We start from the raw sequence: 22,005 nt of genomic DNA, 5'->3' as shown, positions 1-22,005 counted from the left end.
TAAGGTTTGCATCCAAGGTTGCATTCATGCTGAACACAGCCTTCTACAATCAAGCCCTGGCATTTTTGAGATACAGTAGTTGATATGTATTGAATTTTAGTCTATGTTTTATTGTTTTGTTGCTTTAAAAAAAACCCCTTTTTATTAAAATTGTGATTATCCTTGTAATACTCATTTAATTCGCCCACCAGAACCCAAAAACCTCTTTTGACACGAGGAAACTATTTATTGGAAGTAAAATCATAGTTCTTGTTACAAGTTCTTACTTTGCATTCAGAGAGTCAAGGAGAGGACACAAATATTTCCAATTGTCTGCTTAAGCTTTTGAGCACAAGAACAAGGCCAGAAAAGTAACTGCTAGCTCTGCTCATATCAGTATCACTACCCTCTGTGACATCAACCCTAGTTGTATTGATTGCAGGAGTGGCAGTTTTTGCTCTTTGTGAGTTTATATAACAGATGTAACAAGGTTCCAAACCTACGTAGTGCTGTTCTGGGACTGATATCATCAACAAAAGCACCTTGGGATCTTGCAAGTGGGTCTTTGTTACACCAACAGCTTGCCTGCTTCACTGCAAATGAACCCACCTATGCCTTTTGCAGCATTGAGTTAGTTCAGGGAAAGTTCTGAACCTGACTCAGCACATAGAAGATGGTTTTGAAAGGAAGCAGATTACAGGAGCTGTCTTCCTATAACTGTCAGCAGTATATGATACTGTAAGTCATAGCTGTCTCCTGAGAAAAATTTATAATATCACAAAGGAGCTGGCCCGCTTCATAGGAAATATGCTACAAAACAGGAGCTTCTGAGTTTCAGGGTCAGAGAAGCAAGTGGCAAAAACAGAAGAACGCTCTGCCTCAGGGAAGCATGCTTGCTCCATCAATGTTTAACATCTACACAAATAATCAGCCACTGCCAGAAGGAGCAGAGAGTTTCATCTATGCTCATGATTGTGCCATCACCACTCAAGCAGGGACCTTTGAAATGGTTGAACAGAAGCTCTCTGAAGCTCTAGGTGCTCTTACTGCCTACTACAGAGAAAACAGCTGATTCCTAACCCATCTAAAATGCAGACATGTACTTTTCACCTTAAGAACAGACAAGCATCTTGAACACTGAAGATTACCTGGGAAGGAATCCCACTGGACCATTGCAACACACCAAAATACCCGAAGGTTACTCTGGACCGTGTTCTGACTTACAAGAAGCACTGCTTTAATATCAATCAAAAAGTGGGCACTAGAAATAATATCATACGAAAGCTGACTGGCACAACCTGGGGATCACAACCAGATACAGTGAAGATATCTGCCCTTGTGCTTTGCTACTCTGCTGCTGAATACGCATGCCCAGTGTGAAATACCTCTCACCACATTAAAACAGTGGATGTGGCTCTTAATGAGACATGCCACATTATCCCAGGATGTCTATGTCCTACACCACTGGAGAAATTATCCTGTTTAGCCAATATTGCACTACCTGACATCCGTCAGGAAGTAGCAGCCAGTAATGAAAGGAACAAGGCACTGATATCTCCGAACCATCCTCTGTTCAGATATCAGCCAGCAAGACAACACCTTAAATCAACAAACAGCTTTCTAAGATCCACACAGACACTTGCAAGAACATCTCAGCAAGCAAAAGTGGCAGGCTAAGACCCGGAACCTCAATCCATGGCTGATTCCAGATGAGAAACTCCCCCTGGATACACAGAAGAATGGGAGACTTTGAAGGCACTGAACAGACTGTGCTCTGGGACCACAAGACCACAAGATGCAGAGCTAATCTTAAGAAATGGGGCTACAAAGTGGAGTCCACAACATATGAGTGTGGAGAAGAGCAAACCACAGACCACTTATTGCAATGCAGCCTGAGCCCTGCCACATTCACAATGGAGAACCTTCTCACAGCAACACCACAGGCACTCTAAGCGGTCAGCTTCTGGTCAAGGGAAATCTAATACAATGTCAAGTTTTTAACTTTGTGTTTTTTTAAATACAGTAGAGTCTCACTTATCCAACAATCGCTTATCCAACGTTCTGGATTATCCAACACGTTTTTGTAGTCAATGTTTTCAATACATCGTGATATTTTGGTGCTAAATTCATAAATACAGTAATTAGTACGTAGCATTACTGCATATTGAACTACTTTTTCTGTCAAATTTGTTGTATAACATGATGTTTTGGTGCTTAATTTGTAAAATCATAACCTAATTTGGTGTTTAATAGGCTTCTCCTTAATCTCTCCTTATTATCCAACATATTCACTTATCCAACGTTCTGCTGGCCCGCTTATGTTGGATAAGTGAGACTCTACTGTACATTATAACTATACCCTCAATTCGCTTCTGATATGATAGATAGATAATAAATAAAGTGTCAGCTCTTCCTGTCAGACACAAAAACAGAGCACCAAAAGAACTGGCCATCTATGTCAAATGTTGGTAGGGGAGTGTTTTGTTTGTTTTGGTCTGGCCCTGGGAATGAGAGTGGCCCTAGTTGAGCACCAATACTTTCCATAGACAACTTAATTCTTCCTTCTAAATGGATAGATTTTTGCTCTCTTTTCTTTTTCTTTTTCTACAGAATATCAGGTGATGTATTTTCTTCTGTTGTACGGACATCACCAAAGAGTTTCCCATTTTTCCTGTGAGGTATGATAGTACAATCCCAACTTACCACTGAGTTGTATTTCAGAATACATTTACAGCATTTTACAGAATTTCATAAGCCAAAACAAATTCATCCCAGGTCCTATCAACCACAGGGAAGTTGGAGGATTCTCTTGGCTTTTGAAATGAATCATAGGGGGCCCTCTCCAAACAGGTAAAGAGTAGGAAGCATGGCAAAATTATTACTCAGTCTCTTCTGAAGAACAAAAGTCAACAATGTGATAGAACATTGGAGGCATATATAGAGATCCTATGGAGTTGCATGTGGTATACAGTTTCCCCAATTTTACACTAGAACAGTGGTTCCCAACCTGTGGTCTGTGGACCACCAGTGGTCCCCAAGAACTAAAATATGGTCCCTGGACTCACTGTTACTATACTGTTGCAATTAGAGCGAATCATCTTGCAAAAACCTCTGATAGTGCCGAGGCAACGGGAATGTTGGGAGGCGAGAGTCTGATTACCCACAAAAGGTGTAACAAGCCTCCTGACTGCTGCTTATCCTCCTCCTCCCTCCCCCTGAGCGAAGCTATTCCATGTGGTGCCTGGAAGTGGGGGCACCTTGGAGTCTTCATATTTAGGCCTGTTCCTGGGGTTATTTGGGCTGCTGGTTCAGAAAATTGCATTAGATAGACCACATCAGCTCTAGATTATTTAAATATGATTTTCTGTGGGCGAGCAGATGGTGACAACTGGGTGGCATATGTTCTGTATCAGAAACTAGAGCTGATGTGGTTTATCCAATGCAATTTTCTGAATCAGCACCCCAAATAATCAAACCGAATCTAAGGTTGACAAAAACTGATTCATAACCCTTTTGGTACTAATGTTGGAGAGTGATTCCTGGTCAAAGTACTCCCTGGCCAAAGTGGTCCCTGGTCAAAAAAAGGTTGGGAACCACTGCACTAGAATAATATACAGACCTTGGCATTCCTATTCCTGGCTATCTTCCCACCAGGATGAAGAAAGCCCCCCACCCAGGCCAGAAAAAAGCTTGGCCTGCCCAGTTTCAATGTAGAGTCACTGGGCCAGTAAGCACTAGCCCTCTGCCCCAGTTGAAGAAAGGCAATGTAAATAAAGCAATCAAAGAAGGGGCAAATAACTGCAGCTCCCCGCTGGAGTCTTAGAGCACTAGTCAAGCAGCTCTTGCAGCCAGGCTGAAAGTGATGGACACATCTTTATTTGTAAGTATTTAATGTTTCTTAGGAGGCACTTCTCAAAGAAATTGGTATGTAATGGCAGCACTCACTGGAAAAACAGGCCGATTAGAAAATGCACTAACTTATCTGGTATTCATTTGAAAAGTAAATGGATGCAAGCAAAGGTGAGAGTTCACTACCAATTCAAATATTTTTGCTTTAACAGGCTCTAGCACTCCTGCTTTAATTCAAGCAGAAACACAAGTATGAATAATCAAAGTGGATGATGCTCATATATGAGGGGGGAAAAAACCTTTGTGCTTTTGCACCATTTCCAATGGCCATTGAAGCTTAATGGCACAAAATTTACATTCTTCCCTTTAATTTGTATTCTGTTCCTTCCTTCCGAGTGATGCGATTGTGATTTTTCTCTTGCCCGCTGTATTATTTTGATGCAAATGTTATGTTATGTGTTGCTCCAGTCCAATTTCCTGCCTTGCTTCAAGCAGTAACCCTCTCCCTCCTCTGTTTTTTTTCCTCTCCCCCTCCTGTTCTCTCTCTTGAACAGAGACAGGAAAATAGTGCAGCAAAAAAAATTGGGGTCAGGGAAATAAGTTCTCCAACTCCTGCTTCTAATTAAGGGGAGAGAGTTTTTTTAAAAAACCAACAACAACACAAGGCAGAGAGCTTCAAACACCTTGAAACGCATGAAAAGGAATAATTATCTTCAAGATTTTTTTTTCTGAAAGCGGCCTAGGGATGCTGTGGTCCTCCCCCCCCCCCCCCTCCCATCCTTTTGCTCCCAGCGATGGGAGGACGGGATCCAAAGGCTGGCGTTTGCAAGACTCTGAGAAAGGCTGCCTCCTCCTCCTCTTCCTCTCCTTTGCCAAGGGACAGGCGCCTTGATTGAGATGCGCAGGGCTTCCACGTCCAAGCCGATGAGCAGGAGGCCCCGAGGGTAGCCAATCGCCCTCTAATGTATGCAGCCGCTCATTTAGCATCCTGTGACTAATTTCCATGCCTTGTGCTTGGAGTCGGCTGGCTAATTACAGGGATGTTGTCTTAACTTTCACTAATTACGTCCGCCTGCTTTCCTAGCAGGCGGCGGCGCAAATGAAGGAGGCAGGGCTCGCCAAGACAGCAGAAGGGTCCCACCGAGGAAGAAGAAGAGGGACCCAGCGCCTCTTTTATCATTGCCCACCTCCCCAAGAAGCTCTGCCACAGCCAGGGACTGATGGCTGGCTTGGCGCAGGGTCCTGGTGGATTCCTTGGCAAGGAACGAGAGCATCATCATAGGCTATCACTCAAGGCCGAGTATGATTGCCTTCCAAGTGTAAGTGGGTCTGTAGGTGACTGTAGAGACCTGTTCTGGATCCACATGTTCTGTCGCAATGAGTGTTGGGCGAGTGGACTTATTCACAAAAGACCCTCCCCATAAATGTATAGCAGAGTAACATATTAGCAGCAGCGTGACACAGCACCAGTTGCCAAAAGTGATAAAAAGAGCAAAAACACGCAGACCAATGTTATATCTTCGTTAGGAGGCTTTTTTAAAAAGCAAAATAATATGGTTGCACTATTTACAAGAACAAGGTTTCCATAATACAAGTAAAGTTCTTTATACTTCCTTCTTTACTTCCACGGTGGGCTTAGAATCATAGAATAGTAGAGTTGGAAGAGACCTCATGGGCCATCCAGTCCAACCCCCTGCCAAGAAGCAGGAAATCACATTCAAAGCTTTTTTCTCATGCAGATAAACAGCTTCACTCTCACAGAGCTTTCTCTCACACCGAACTTACACAGGAGCTTCACGCAGTAGCCTTACACACAGCAGCTGGAGCACTGCAGCTTCACACATGAGGCCTTCAACCGGGGGCTTCTCTCACCAAAGCTTACTAACACGTCTCCTCAGGACGACACTAGCTTTGGCCCACTAACTCTGACAGACTTCGGAGCTTTGGAACTGCAGCTTTTGCTGAGTCATTGTATTCCACAGATAAATAAACCTCACTTGACTAGTTTCCAACAGACCTCACAACCTCTGAGGATGCCTGCCATAATTGTGGGTGAAATGTCAGGAGAAAATTCTTTTGGGACATGGCCATGCAGCCCGGAAAACTCACAGCAACCCAGTGATTCCAGCCATGAGAGTCTTTGACAACACACTGTTGGTGCTGCTGACTTCCAGTTTGAACTCTGAAGGGCCTGGGCATCCCAGTTTTCTGTGTATATTCCACAGTTTTTAAGGTTAGCTGTCACACACTTATCTCAAATGCAACGCCTGCCATGCCACTTTATGTGCCCTGCCAAATGCTGGACAACAACATCTGCGTTCCTCATCCTTAGGTATCATGACTAGAGCTGATGGGATTTGGGACACAGTAACATCAGGAAGGCTACAGTCAGAAGAGAGGGATTTGAATTCAGATCCAAAGCTTATGGGTAGGATGCCTGACCATGAAATGTCTTTTTGCCTTCTGTTGATACAATAATAATAATAATAATAATAATAATAATAATAATAATAATACTTTATTTGTATTCTGCCCTATCTCCCCGAGGCGACTCAGGGCGGATTGCAGCAAACATAGATACAAGGCAAACATTCAATGCCTAGAAATAACAAACACAGATAAAGGTAAAGGTTTCCCCTTCCAGCTCTGGGAGTGGTGCTCATCTCCATTCCTAAGTTGAAGAGCCTATGTTGTCTGTACACACCTCCTGGGTCATGTGGCTGGCATGACTGCATGGAGTGCCGTTTACCTTCCCATCGAGGCAGTACCTATTGATCTACTCACATTTGCATGTTTTCGAACTGCTAAAGTATAGTCTATGGCACAGGTCCCCAAACTAAGGCCCGTGGACCGGATGTGGCCCTCCAAGGTCATTTACCTGACCCCTGTTCTAAACTTTAGACTTAGGGTTGACCTAAGTCTGAAATGACTTGAAGGCACACAACTATTAACTATTCCTTGAATTCTTTTGCAACATCTCTCCACGCTATCATTGCTACCCCATTTCTTCTTAGATCAGTGGTTCCCAATTGGTGAGTCCCTAGATGTTTTGGCCTTCAACACCCAGAAATCCTAACAGCTAGTAAACTGGCTGTAGCCCAAAACACCTGGGGACCCACAAGTTGAGAACCATTGTCTTAGTTGTTCATTTCCTAAGTAAAACATTGTGTCATCATCTGATTCAAAATGTCCCATTCCTGTCTACTTTAGCTTACTGATCCAAAGTGTTTCAATATTTGTATGTTAAGTTTCTTATTTGACAATGACTAACTCCCCTGACAGATTCAATATTCTTTTAATATGTGTTGATGAGCTTCAGACTTTTCTTGTTGGCCATGACCAGACTTTTAAAAAATAGTGTCAGAAGCGACTTGAGAACATATTAAAGTCACTTCTGGTGTGAGAGAACTGGCCGCCTACAAAGACTTTGCTCAGGGGATGCCCGGATGTGTTACCATCTTGGGGAGGGGGGTTCTCTCATGTCCCAGCAAGCTAGAGCTGACAGATGGGAGCTCACCCCATATTTCAGATTCGAACCAGCAACCTTCAGGTCAGCAACCCAACCTTCAGGTCAGCAGTCCAGCTGTGTTGGGTTATCTAAGCAATCATGCATGCATTTTCAATGTGGGATGGTTTATGTAGTTAGTTTTGTTTGTTGCTTAGTAACCTGAAGCCAAACTGCATTCCAAAGTTGATGGCACCATTTAGGGGTTTTTGCATATGAAATGGGAAATAGGAGTATCCTTTCTGGGGACACACAGGAAGTGATGTACATATGCCTCTTCCTGTCTCTTTTTTCTTCGCTCCTACCTGACCATGCCATGCCATGCTGATGTTCCTGTTTTGTTAAGAGATATGTAGTATCCTGAACTGTTTTTCTTTTGGAACTAAGATGTTTTTACCTTTATGACCATTATCATACAAGATTGTGAGTAAACATATTTTTGCTATTTTATTTTGATGTCTCTGATGTTTATTTTATGCGCATGACTTATTAAAAGGAAAGGGAGGCTGGATATTTTGTCTTTTGTTTTACTTTCTTTTTACCTCTGCTCACATAAACCACTAGTCTTCTGCGTTTTTACTGCTCCGCACCAATATTTAACCATATTGGTATCATAATCTTAACAGGTTATGAATATATACATTTCTATTAAGCTGGCACTAGGGTTTAACTCATTGTGCCACTGTGGCTTCATGACCAGACTGCATCCTCTCACATGAACCAGCCTAAATTAGGAAAACTTCAGCTCTGAGCATGTCAGTAGCTGAACATACTTTCGGCTTCAGTTCTATTATTAGTTGTAGTGCCACACATATTGTCCCCTGCTCTTAGCTTGTTGAATGCTTTCTGACCTGAAAGCCCCATCTTCTAGCATTATTTCTTGCTTCATCTTAGATTGTCTCATCACAGTTTTTCATAGTAAAAGACATTCAGAAGTGGTTTATTGGTGCCTCCTGTGCAGTCCTGTCAACTGTCTCACCGCTGTTTTCTCTGAGAGATTGTCCACCATTATCGAAACTGGTGATACCATTGCCCTAGAGATGTGCACAATTTTTTCCCCTTCGTTTCCATTGTGCTATGGTTTCGTTTTGACTGTTCGTCTACACCAGTGATTCCCAAAGTGGGCGCTACCTCCCCTTTGTGGGCACTGCAGCGATTCAGGGGGCGCTGATGGCACCTATTAGGACACGGGGGTGGGGCCAGGGGAGGGGCGGGGCCTCTTCCCAAGTGCCGGAGACAAGGCTGAGCACCTGAGGCGCCTGTTAGGACACAGGGGGCGGAGCTAGAGGAGTGGGCATGACTTCTTCCCAAGAGCCCAAGACAGGGCTGAGAATCTATACCTCTCCTGAGGTGCTTGTTGGGACACAGAGGGAGGAGCTAGGGAAAGGGGTGGGGCCTCCTTCCAAGAGCCCGAGACAGGGCTGAGCCTCTATACCTTTCCTGAGAGGCCTTTTAGGCCTAAAGGGTGGGGCTAGGGGCAGGGGCGGGGCCTCTTCCCAAGAGCACGAGATAGGGCACTTGTTAGAACACGGGGGCAGGTATACAGGTTCATCCCCATCAGGCACTTGGGAATAGGCCCCTCCCCCTCCTCTAGCCCCACCCCCTGTGTCCTGTCAGGCACCGCAGGACAGGGATAGAAGCTCAGCACTGCCTCAGAGCTCGTAACTCCACCCATCCCAGTCCTGGACACCCATTTGTGGCCCCGCCCACCTCCCTCTCCCCCTCCCAGCCCTGCATCTTGGACTAGGGCAGAGGCTCAGCCCCACCCTCTTGAGCAGGAGCCACGCCAACTACAGAAGGCTAGTTTATATAAAAGGGTTTTTAAATAAGACTGCTTTGCTTAAAAGTATATATAACCTATTGTGCTTTAATTCCTTTTAGCTATTTTAATTCAGTGCTGTTTTAAACAAGAGAGTTTATTTAATTTTAAAAATTATAATAATTGATTTTAGGAGTATTCTGCTCTTTATGAATGCTGTAAGCCACTTAGAGTATAAGCCACCTGAAGGTGAGATATACATTGAATTAAAATATTTTAAAAATACAGGCAATCCCTAAATTATGAACAAATAGGTTTTGTAGGTTTGTTCTTAAGCTGAATTTGCATGTAAGTCAAAACAGATACTTTTTAAAGTTTAACTCTGGCTTATATATATATATATAGTGTTTAGCTTTGGCTACCATAGGGTATCCAAACACCCTTGTGGTGTTTGTTTTGCTGTCTGTACCCCTGTTCAGAAGATTTCATCTCACTTTCTATCCCTGTGAAAATTGGATTTTGAAAAATTTGGCTTGCTATGGAAACAAAGATTGGTGATAAAGCTTTAGTGGAGATAACTCTTCCAGGGGTGAATTTCCCTTCTGAGGGGTAGATTTCTCTCACTTCCTGTTATCTCACCCCCATTCTTAACAATTAATCGTTTGTAAGTCGGATGTTTCTAACCCGGGGACTGTCTGCACATTTTTGTTATCATATTTGTGTAATTTGCTTACTAACATGGGCATCTGAATAATTTAATGTCAGTCACTTTTATTCATTTTTCATAATCTATTAAACAGAAATCTCACTTTTATTTGTTTTAATTGAAAGGCAGTGGCTAATTGGACAGGAAAGGTCTTGATGCAGGCAGGCCAGTTCAGCCAAAATGCAACAGAATTAACTTGTTCCATTTTCGTGAAGCTTGGCTTGAGAATGAGGCATGCACAATTGGTACTCTCCTCAACCCCGAAGCACAAATACTTTTAAATGCCAAGGACACCAGCAACGAGCAAAAGGACAGCACTGAACAATGAACCTGCAAACAAACTCCTTGTATTCAAGCACTGGGCAGAGGTTTCCAGCTCCATGCTTCCTTTCACACAAAAACAAGTTGGGGGAGGGCAGGCGAAGAGAAAGACACTGTTGTTTCCAGTCAGGGGACTGTACAGCTGTCATTCATAGGCCCAGACAACATTGTTCCAACAAGTGCTTCCGTTGTGGGGGAACGGCAGTTCTTCAACATCCCAACCACTAAACCAATTATTCTTGCCTTAGCATTTGTAACAGTTCCTGTGCAAATGTAGGAGGGCCACATTACTTCTGTGTAGCTATTGGGTGGAAATCATTCTGAGTTCAGTAAGAACGTCTGAAAATACATTTTTAAAAGCCCCTTTAATGAAAAATGAACCTGCTATTTGGTTCCTTTAAAGCCAACAGATCTCATACAACATTTGAACACACAAACATATTTTTATGATTAGATGGAATCTACCTATAGAAGTGATTCTTAAACCTGTTGGATCATAGAAACCATTTAAAGTTATTTATCTTATGCACACGAAATGCACTTAAACACCATTTATATAGTAACGAGAACGGGATCACAGCTGAACTGTTTAAAATCTTGAAAGATGATACTGTCAAGGTAATGCTTGGCATATGCCAGCAAATACGGAAAACACAAGAATGGCCATCAGATTGGAAAAAATCAATTTATATCCTCATACCGAAAAAAGGGAAACGCTAAAGAATGCTCAAGCTTTTGTACAGTGGCACTTATTTCCCATGCCAGCAAGGTAATGCTCAAGATACTACAAAGTAGACTCCGGCAATACATGGAGAGAGAGTTACCAGATGTACAAGCTGGGTTTAAAAAAGCAGAGGAACAAGAGATCAAATTGCCAATATCTCCTGGATAGTGGAAGAAGGTAGGGAGTTTCAGAAAAACATCTATTTCTGTTTTATTGACTATTCTAAAGCCTTCGACTGTGTGGATCATAATAAATTGTGGCAAGTTCTTGGTGGTATGGGGATATCAAGTCACCTTGTTTGTCTCCTGAGGAATCTGTATAATGACCAAGTAGCAACATAAGAACAGACCACGGAACAACAGACTGGTTCAAGATTGGGAAAGGAGTACGGCAGCGCTACCTATTCAATTTGTATACAGAACACATCATGCGACGTGTGGGGCTTGATGATTCCAAGGCTGGAGTTAAAATTGCTGGAAGAAACATTAACAACCTTAGATATGCAGATGATACCACTTTGAAGGCTGAAAGCGAGGAGGAACTGAAAAGCCTTATCACCAAGGTGAAAGAAGAAAGTGCAAAAGCTGAGTTGCAGTTAAACATCAAGAAAACCAAGATTATGGCAACCAGACTGATTGACAACTGGTAAATAGAGGGAGAAAACGTGGAGGCAGTGACAGACTTTGTATTTCTAGGCACGAAGATTACTGCAGCTGCAGACTGCTGCCAGGAAATCAGAAGATGTTCATTTCTTGGGAGGAGAGCAATGACCAATCTCGATGGAATAGAAGAGTAGAGATATAACACTGGTGACAATGGTCCGCATAGTTAAAGCAATGGCATTCCTGTAGTAACCTATGGATGTGAGAGCTGGACCATAAGGAAGGCTGAGCGACGGAAGATAGACACTTTTGAACTGTGGTGCTGGAGGAAAATTCTGAGAGTGCCTTGGACCAGGAGAAGATCCAACCAGTCCATATTCCAGGAAATAAAGCCCGACTGCTCACTGGAAGGAAGGATATTAGAGGCAAAGATGACGTACTTTGGCCACATAGTGAAAAGACAGGAAAGCTTGGAGAAGATAATGAAACTGGAGAAAATGGAAGGGAAAAGGAAGAGGGGCCAACCAAGGGCAAGATGGATGGATGATATCCTTGCCTTGACCTTGAAGGAGTTGCGGGTGGCGGCAGCAGACAGGGAGCTCTGGCATGGGCTGGTCTATGAGGTCACAAAGAGTTGGAAGTGACTGAACGAATAAACAACAAAAATATAGTAACAGCAAATGTTAAAATGCACACAAGCTAAATGTGGACCTGAGGTTAAGAGTTCCTGCCCTGTGCTCTTGCCAGTCATTATGCTCCTTTACCTATATGCCTGCTTGTGATCTTCATTTCCATAAATCAGCCATCCTGCCTAGCCCAGCCCAAAGTCTTGTTGTATCACCAGAACCTTTATCCAGAAAGACAATCTTCCCTTGCAAGTGGTCCACCCTTCACAAGCTGGGATCTCCTCTGCTATGGCATTCATAGATGTAACCATTTTTTCTCCCACCATGGTTAGGAATGATAGACCTCAAGTCCAAGTTGCTCCTATTTCTCTCTCTCTCCTGCTCTTTTGGGACAGCTGTTCTTGGAATGCTTGAATATCGTTTTTGAAGGGCTCTGCCATTCCTGTCTTGTGGGAAGGATCCAACCTCTTCCTTCCTGGGCATGGGAGTGTCCAGCAGTGCTTAACTAAGATGCATGCCCTGCCTAAAATGTGGCAGGGAGCTGTATGTTAGCCATGGTGCAGAACCCTTGCTGCAGATTGATTCGTTGTCCATTTCGCTTTGTTGTCCCCTCTGTACCTGGAAAGTTGGTGGTCCCTATGTAGACTTGTCCACAGCTGCATGGTATCCAACAAATGCTACGGTCAGCGAAGGACAAGAGGGATCCTCTCTCTTCTGCAGGAGTCTACCGGATACCATGCAGCTGTGGACAAGTCTACATAGGGACCACCAAACGCAGCGCCCAAACAAGAGTCAAAGAACATGAAAGGCACTGCAGACTAATTCAACCAGAGAAATCAGCCATAGCAGAGCATTTGATGAACCAGCCTGGACACAGAATACTATTTGAGAACACAAAAATGCTGGACCATTCTAACAACTATCATGTCAGACTACACAGAGAAGCCATTGAAATCCACAAGCATGTGGACAACTTCAACAGAAAGGAAGAAACCATGAAAATGAACAAAATCTGGCTACCAGTATTACAAAACTCCAAAATCAAAACAGTAGATGGGAACCAACACAATGAGGACTTGACTGAACAAAGGATGCCCCCAGGCAAGGGACAAAACATTTCCAGTGCCAATTAGGGTGATTAACTGAAACATTAATGCTGGCTCCCAGTGACAAAGAACTCTTGCCACACCTTGGACTCTACACAGATATATATTCTTTCCTTTCCTGACTTAGTTTATCCATACCTCACAACCTCTGAGGATGCCTGCCATAGATGTGGGCGAAACGTCAGGAGAGAATGCTTCTGGAACATGGCCACACAGCCCGAAAGACATACAACAACCAAATAGATAAACTACCATATTAAAGCAGAAGTATATTTAGAAGTGTAAAATATTTTTACACTTGGAGCCCCGGTGGCGAAGTGTGTTAAAGCACTGAGTTGCTGAACTTGCGGACAGAAAGGTCGCAGGTTCAAATCCAGGGAGTGGAGTGAGCAACCGCTGTTAGCTCCAGCTTCTGCCAACCTAGCAGTTCAAAAACATGCAAATGTGAGTAGATCAATAGGTACCGCTCCGACGGGAAGGTAACAGCGCTCCATGCAGTCATGCCAGCCACATGACCTTGGAGGTGTCTATGGACAATGCCGGCTCTTCAGCTTAGAAATGGAGATGAGACCAACACCCCCGAGTCAGACATGACTGGACTTAACGTCAGGGGAAACCTTTGCCTTTACCTTAAAATATTTTTAGAACTTGAAAATAACAATAGAGGCACAGATACATATTAAGATATCTTACTGCATAATCAGTTAGTCCAGATATATTTTCTTGAGGTCTGTACCTGCCAGTGGAAGGAGAGCAAAGGGAGAGTCAGATTAGCTTTCTGAGAAAGGGAATCCACAGCCTGGGAACACACACCGAAAAGGCTCTTTCCCAAGTCCCCATTGAAAGCACCCATGACAGTGGTGGGACAGAGACCAAGCCCACCTCTGATCATTTTAAAAATTGGACCGGCTCATATAGATACAGCATTTCAAATACACAGGGCCTAAGTCAAATAGGGTTTGTCAGTCAGTGCTAACCAGCACTTTGAATTTATTACTTACTTACTGTACTTACTTACTTACTTAGGCCCTTTCCACACAGCTGAATAGTATCCCACATTATCTGCTTTGAACTGGGATATATGGCAGTGTGGACTCAGATAACCGAGTTCAAAGCAGATTTTGTGGGATTTGTGCCTTGATATTCTGGGTTATATGGCTGTGTGGAAGGGGCCTTATTGCATTTACATACCACTTTTCTCACCCCAGGTAGGGGACTCAAAGCAGTTTCCAAACATATTATGGCAAAATTCAATGCCTACATAAAACAATAATGACATACAACTATCAATTAAATCATAAAACGCAAAAATGAACCAGCATCCAGTGTTGTTGGAAAATGAACCAGCATTCAGTGAAGCTGTTTCATGAAAGGAAATGTGCTTTCCCTATAATCAGGTTTTCAAGTGGTTCTCAAGCTGTGGGTCCCCAGTTGTTTTGGCCTACAACTTTCAGAAACCCCAACCAGTTTACCAGCTGTTAGGTTTTCTGGAAGCTAAAGGCCTAAACAGCTGGGGACCCACAGATTGAGAACCACAGACATAGATGATCAAGGCAAAGCAACCATAGCTGCCTCTATCCCATATCCCTAACAATTGCAATAGACAGTAACAACGATTTCAGACTGAAATCTGGTTGAAATGAATGTAAACAATTTATTTAATTCAGGAACCTTTGGATCTAGACCACCCATGCTCAGGAACCTTGTCCCAAAAAAGGAATATTGGAAGCTGCCTAGTAATTCTCTAGTTTTGTGTGCATTAGTGCCATGCAGCATTAACTACTTCCATTTTCACTGAGCTAGTCCCTTTATGCTTTTTTAAAGAACCAGCGAGGGCATGGTTTGTGAACATGTGGCAAATGAATGATGAGGAAGGTTTTACAAGAATCACTATTCTAGATTGCCAAAACTACAGAGACCATCTGCTCCTAGGCCTATCATTTGGACCAGCATAGATCTGTCCTGGCATAGTCCTTTCTTCGATACTCCAGAAGGCTTTATCTGGAATTACTCCACACTGCATTCAAGGCAAAGCTGTATCCCCCATTACTTGTGGAGATTAGTTGTGAGTGAACATTAGTCCTTCTCCTGAAATCCTGATCTACAATCAGCAAGCTAAACTACCAATTCCCACATTAACATTTCCTTTCAAAAGAGAGCCAGACCATTTTCTAGCTGGAGATCCTGCAAGGGATTTGACAGTGGTTCCCAACCTTTTTTTGACAAGGGCCCACTTTGACCGGGGACCACTTTAACCAGGCACCATTCTCCAGCGTTAGTACCAAAAGGGTTATGAATCCGTTTTTAGTCAACTTTAGATTTGGTTTGGTTATTTGGGGTGCTGATTAAGAAAATTGCATTGGATAAACTACATCATCTTTAGTTTCTGAAACATGCTATCCAGTAGTCACCATCTGCTCGCTCACAGAAAGCCATATTTAATAATCTAGATCTGATGTGGTCTATCCAATGCAATGGTCAGGCTCTGCAGAAAGGGGCAGAAATAAATTAAATTAAATTAAATTAAATAAATAAAGAGGAAGGTGGTTTGCGGATCGGATTTTCATTCTCGCGACCCACTGCTGGGCCACGGGCGGCCCACAGGTTGGGAAGCATTGGACTAGATTATTCATTAGGCTACATTCTGACTCTGTGATTCTATGATTTTTCACAAGATTCACCCAGGCCCATACTTTTTTTTCTTGGGAGATGTAACATAATAGTGAAAGAAGCCACAGAATTAACAGACTTCCCAACCAGAGCTAGAAAGCAACCCTCTCCCTCACGCAACTAGTCCATTAATTGTGTTTGCACTCTTTAGATTGGAACTTTCTGCCCTGTAGAGTGGTTTTAGGCTCCTGTCCAGTGCCCATTGCCAAAAACAGGCACTCATTTAAGGGCATCACTTTGCTTTATTAAGAAATCCCCATCACTGCCAGCTTCTTGAGACTCCCATTTTGGAAAAAGAGCTTCCACCTTTTCCCATAGCAAACTCTGTGTGCCTGCCTGGCCCCCCTCATTAGCAATCTATTTGTCCCCTCTTGAAAGTCTGCTGTGAAAAACAAGCCACACTTTCAATGGGGCCATTGAGCAAACACGAGGCTCTCAATGGGGCTTTGTTGGAGAGAAAGTGTGAATAGTGTCCTTTGGATTTGGGCGAGTTGGCCCACACGCCCCTTCTGATGAATGATTGTTCCTGCTTATTAATAAATCCGCTCTAGCAGTGCCTCTCTTGTAAGCACAGGAACACACAGTAGCAGCGAGACCATGTCACTGGTCCAAAACAGCAGAAACTGTCCACCTTCCCTTGCCTCAGCCCCAACAATATCAAACGAAGGAGGGCTTTCTATGCAAAATGTTTGCAACATGAAGGTTGGGCGCATGCACAAAAATATGCTTAATACTGATGTTGTATTTCTTCATAGTCATGATTAACATAAAGGTAAAAGTTTTCCCCTGACATTAAGTCTAGTCATGTCCGACTCTGGGGGACTGGTGTTCATTTCCATTTCGAAGCTGAAGAGCCGGCATTGTCCACAGACACCTCCAAGGTCATGTGGTTGGCATGACCCTATGGAGTGCCATTACCTTCCCGCTGGAGTGGCACAAATACTCAGTATGCTCAAATTTGAACACTGGTGGAGTTTGAAGAAAATACACCTTGACATTTGGAGTTGTAGTTGCTGGGATTTATAGTTCACTTACAATCAAAGAGCCCCTTGAACCCCACTAACGATAAAATTGGGCCAAACTTCCCACACAGAACCCCCATGACCAGCAGAAAATACTGGAGGGATTTGGGTTCCTAAGATCATCAGAAATATGTGTTTTCTGATGGTCTTTGGCAACCCTCTGAAACCCCTCTCGCAATTCCCCCAGGGATCCCGACCCCCAGGTTGAGAAACACGGCTCTAAGGGACTTGCTTCAACATAGACATACCTAGATTGGACTATGAGTTTGGGTCTGTGGCCTTCTTGTTAAACCATTCGAATCTGTATTCACTGGCACCTTGACATTTGATTAAAATATAGATTGGATAAATTATTTTTTGGGGACTACAAGTCCTAGAATATTACAATCTAGAGTTCTTGTAGTTTCTGAATAGCAACTTTTCCAATCTCTCTTTTTTAAAAAAAAGAAATAGAAAATTCACCTGGTTTATTTCTATAACATTGAGAGTTGGGATTTTGGACACATAGAGGGGAAATCCATTCTTCCAAGCATACATTAATAGTAGTACCATGTGTTCTGTGTAGCTGATGCCTCAAATGGCAGAGTCATATTGTCCTCAAGGACAGCAGGAGCCTCTGTTTTATCATGTTGTCCCTAGTAAGCAACAATGTATGCATTTATTCAATATTTATTATTCTGACTTTAAAACCAAAATGGACCTCTACACTTAAAATACAAATGTATATTTGAAAAACAAAATAATATGCACAATTACAGAAAAACAAAGGTTAGAATGCTATGGGTTTAAAAAAAAAATTAAAACAGAACTCCAGGGGCCTTTCTACACAGCCATATAACCCAGAATATCAAGGCAGAAAATCCCACAATATCTACTTTGAACTGAGTTATCTGAGTCCACACTGCCATATATCCCAGTTCAAAGCAGATATTGTGGGATTTTCTGCCTTGATATTCTGGGTTATATGGCTGTGTAGAAGGGGCCTGAAGGAATAGATACATAAAAGAAGTTAACACAACTATTTTAAAATAAGGCATTTGTTCCCTATAGTCTGTTCCAACCAATACTGTTGGAAAGATTTTTCAAAAACAATGGATGCATCTACACTGTAGAACTAATGCAGTTTGACACCAGTTTAACTGCCAGAGCTTGATGCTGTAAAATCATGGGAATTGTAGTTTCACAAAGTCTTTAGCCTTCTCTTCCCACGAGTAGTGGTGCTTAGCCAAACTACAAATTCCAGAACTCCACTGCATTAAGCCATGTAAGTTAAAGTGATGTCAAAATGCATTAATTCAACAGTGTACATGTACCCAAATGGAAGTAAGCACAGGATAATTGGCTGCAATACTAACTGGGCAGTATTGGATAAAGATAGATCTTCTTTCTTTATCCCACACTGACAGATATCAGATAAGGTTTAAGTCAGTTTAGATTTAAATTGCTTCAGTGTTTTTTGTTCCAAAAACAGGAAAGAATCTTTCAAAAAATCAATTAGAAAGAATATTGGATTACAAATGTTTGCTCCATCCAAACAAAACAAAAACCCAGCTCAACAGAACTGTACTCAACAGACGGTGTTTTCATGTGTTATTTGGGCTGAATAATGCAAGAGGTGAGCACACAAATACACTTATTCCTATTTTTCGATGACAAAGACAGCAAATGCCTACATTTGTTTCCTGATTCCTGCTCTCATCCCATTCTTCTCTGACTATACTAATTGTCGGGAACAACAATTCTCTGCTAAATAACCTTTTAAAAACACACAGTAATGCCATCAATACAGCTGTACAGCTTTTCACATTCTAACCATAGCGAGAAATTTGATACCTCAAATGACCTTAATGTTTATACATTGAAATAATGCATCCATTTAAAACTATTACACAGATAATCACTTCCTTGAAATCATGTCAGTACTCATCTATTTTACAAAAAGAAAAATATTTCTTTCAAAGGACTCTCAGGTAAATGGGTTCAGTGCTACTTTCTGTATCAGGCAGGTCAATTTAATTCAGCGCTGTACTCGCTACACAGCTAAACAATTGCCTTTCATAAACTAGAGAGGATAGTAAATGCAGTTTGTAATACCCATCTAGAGGTGGCCTTGAACACTCTCCTTAATAAAAGAGCTTGACTCCTGAAATTCCACCTCTTCATTCATCCCCTATCAGTTAGTCAAGATTTCAGAAAATTAATGTGAGAGTAATCAATGGTAATAATCACAATATGAATGGCATCAGATTGCCAAAGATTCCAACTTTATTCAGTGCATATCTGTGTTGTTCCTAAAAGTGTGTGCAGAGAGCATCTAAGTGTAACAAGAAAACTCAGGCAATTCCTTGGTCTCAGAGTAGAAATAGTAAACATGGAAGGGTCTGCCTATGTTCCTCTCCAAAATTCCAAGATGGATGGAAACAACAGAAATGAATGGCTTTTTACTCCAACTGCAAGCATGTGATCTGTTCAACATACTTCTCCTTGAAACCCAGATCTTCTCTCTGCCCCAAATTGGGATGTAAGTAAAGTAGTGCAAATACAATGTGATGTCCAATGACTCATTAGAAGAGATGATATTGCCTGAGAAGCAATAAGGAAAGAGGCAGCCCACATAACATGGGAATAAACTCAAAGAATCCTTGGCCTTGTGTTTGCAGAACCTGTTGATGATAGGGTGTCTTTAAGGGCCCTTCCACACAGCCCTATATCCCAAAATATCAAGGCAGAAAACCCTACGTTATCTGAGTGTGGACTCAGTTAACCCCGTTCAAAGCTACCTTTGACTGAGGTGAACAGTTGATGAGTCCCCACCTGTTCCTACAGCATAGTCTTCTTATCACGGATGGTTGTGATTAGCTCTCTTAATCCATTGCACAATTATAATTTTTCCGCTCCTCCAAGACCATGGACTGAAGCGCCATGATATTGCCTTTTTTAATGGCCATGCGTTTTACTCTGTTGAAGCTGTGTTGTTGATCTACTGTGATTGTTATGTATTTTATATTGTTATATTTTATATTGTGTATTTTATACTGCTGTATTTTACTGTATGGTGTTGGGCTTGGCCCCATGTGAGCTGCCCCAAGTCCCCTTGGGGAGATGGGGCAGGATATAAAAATAAAGCTATTATTATTATTATTATTATTATTATTATTATTATTATTATTATTTTATTATGACACAGCAAACAAGATAGATATGCTGGATTTCGTATCACAAAATCGCAAGTCAAACACTTCCCGAGTGTCTAGGGCTGAGTGATGTATTTTCAGATGATGCGTGCAGATCCCAGTAGGGTGGCCTTTTGCAGTTGGCAGATCGTAATTTTGTCAATGTCTATTGTTTCCAAATGCCGGCTGAGATCTTTTGGCACGGCACCCAGTGTATCCATCACCACTGGGACCACCTGCACTGCTTTCTGCCAGAGTCTTTGAAGTTCAATCATTATTTATTATTATTATTATTATTATTATTATTATTATTATTATTATTATTGTGAGATTTTCTGCCTTGGTATTCTGGGATATAGGGCTGTGTGGAAGGGCCCTAAGTCTCCCATTCATAAATTTGCCATAAATTGAAAGTGACTTGATAACAATTAACAACATAAATACGATGATGATGATGATGATGATGATGATGATGATGATGAACCTGCCTTTCTCTAAACCCCTTGATTTTTATAACAGACTTTCACAATGACATTCATGTTATTTCTTTCCCCCTTAATTTTTACCAAGATGCTCTCAAGCTTGCTTCCAGGATTTAAGTCATGGAACTCTTCCATGACATATCAAGTTCCTCCTCCCCTTTCCTGGCTGGTCTATTTCTGAGAAATAGGCTATACTCCTCTATTACTACATTCCAATCATGAGACTCATCCCACAATGTACATCATATTTGCTTTGTTGTATTAAGAGTTCATGTTCATCTTGTTTATTTCCCATGCTCTGTTCATTAGTTTATGTGTCATTCACTCTAGCTGCTTATTTAAGGCCACCTTGATGGATTGTCACCTTGTCGTGGTGAGGGGCTTTGTGTTCCACTGAACCTGCGGGTGAAGCCATTCGAGTCATATGCTCCGAGGGAGGTCTCCCTGCAAAGCCACAAGAGAGGAACCAGATCAAGCACAAACATATGCCCTCAATGTTCTTCGGATGAAACCAAACATCTAAAGGATTTAAAAAATCGATTGCACTATGTTGGAAAGAGCACTAACACAACCTCCTTAACTGCAGCTCCAATGTGGCTGAAGTAATTGTCTTGCAAATCCCACAACAACAAACCAGGGATGAGCATGTAGCACTGCCTAGTTTGGAGGAAGTCAGCAAAGACATCAGCCAATTAAAAAATTACAAAGCCAGCGGACCTGATGGGATCACTGTTGACATTTTTAAAGAGGGCAGACCTGAGCTGACACTACAACTCCAACAGCTCATTGAACAAGTGTAGGAGACCAAGAAAATCCCAGCAGACTTCAAGGACGTCACTATCATCACCATTTTCAAAAGAAGGGAAAAAGCAAACTGTGGAAACCATCAACTTTGCTGAACTGGCCACATTATCTGAATGCTCAGTCACCATCTCCCAAAGCAGTTACTTTACTCACAATTCAATAACTGAAAACAGAATGTTGGTGGAAAGCAAAAGAGATTTAAAGATGAGCTCGAAGCTAACCTTAAAAACCATGGCATAGACACTGAGAACTGTAAGCCCTGTCCCTTGAGCACTCTAACTGGAGGTCAGCTGTTAGCAACAGTGCTGTGGAATTCAAAGAGGCACCAATGGAGGGCAAAAGGGAGAAAAGTGCCTAGAGGAAGGTGTGTCAAGTTTGGTTGTTATGATGGCTGTCTTTTTTTAAAGTGTGTTTTACTTGTTTTTTTTAATTGTTTTTACTGACATTAAAGGTAAAGGTTTCCCCTGACTTTAAGTCCAATCATGTCTGACTCTGAGGGTTGGTGCTCATCTCCATTTCTAAGCCGAAGAGTCGGCATTGTCTGTAGACACCTCCAAGGTCATGTGGCTGGCATGACTGCATGGAGCGCCATTACCTTCCCGCCCGAGCGGTACCTATTGATCTACTCACAATTGCTGACATTACTAGATCTTTTTAAGAACTAAAAGATATATTCA

The sequence above is a fragment of the Anolis carolinensis genome, chromosome 4, assembly GCF_035594765.1.
Source record: "Anolis carolinensis isolate JA03-04 chromosome 4, rAnoCar3.1.pri, whole genome shotgun sequence".
Taxonomy (NCBI): domain Eukaryota; kingdom Metazoa; phylum Chordata; class Lepidosauria; order Squamata; family Dactyloidae; genus Anolis; species Anolis carolinensis.
Note: the sequence above shows the minus strand (reverse complement) of the source record.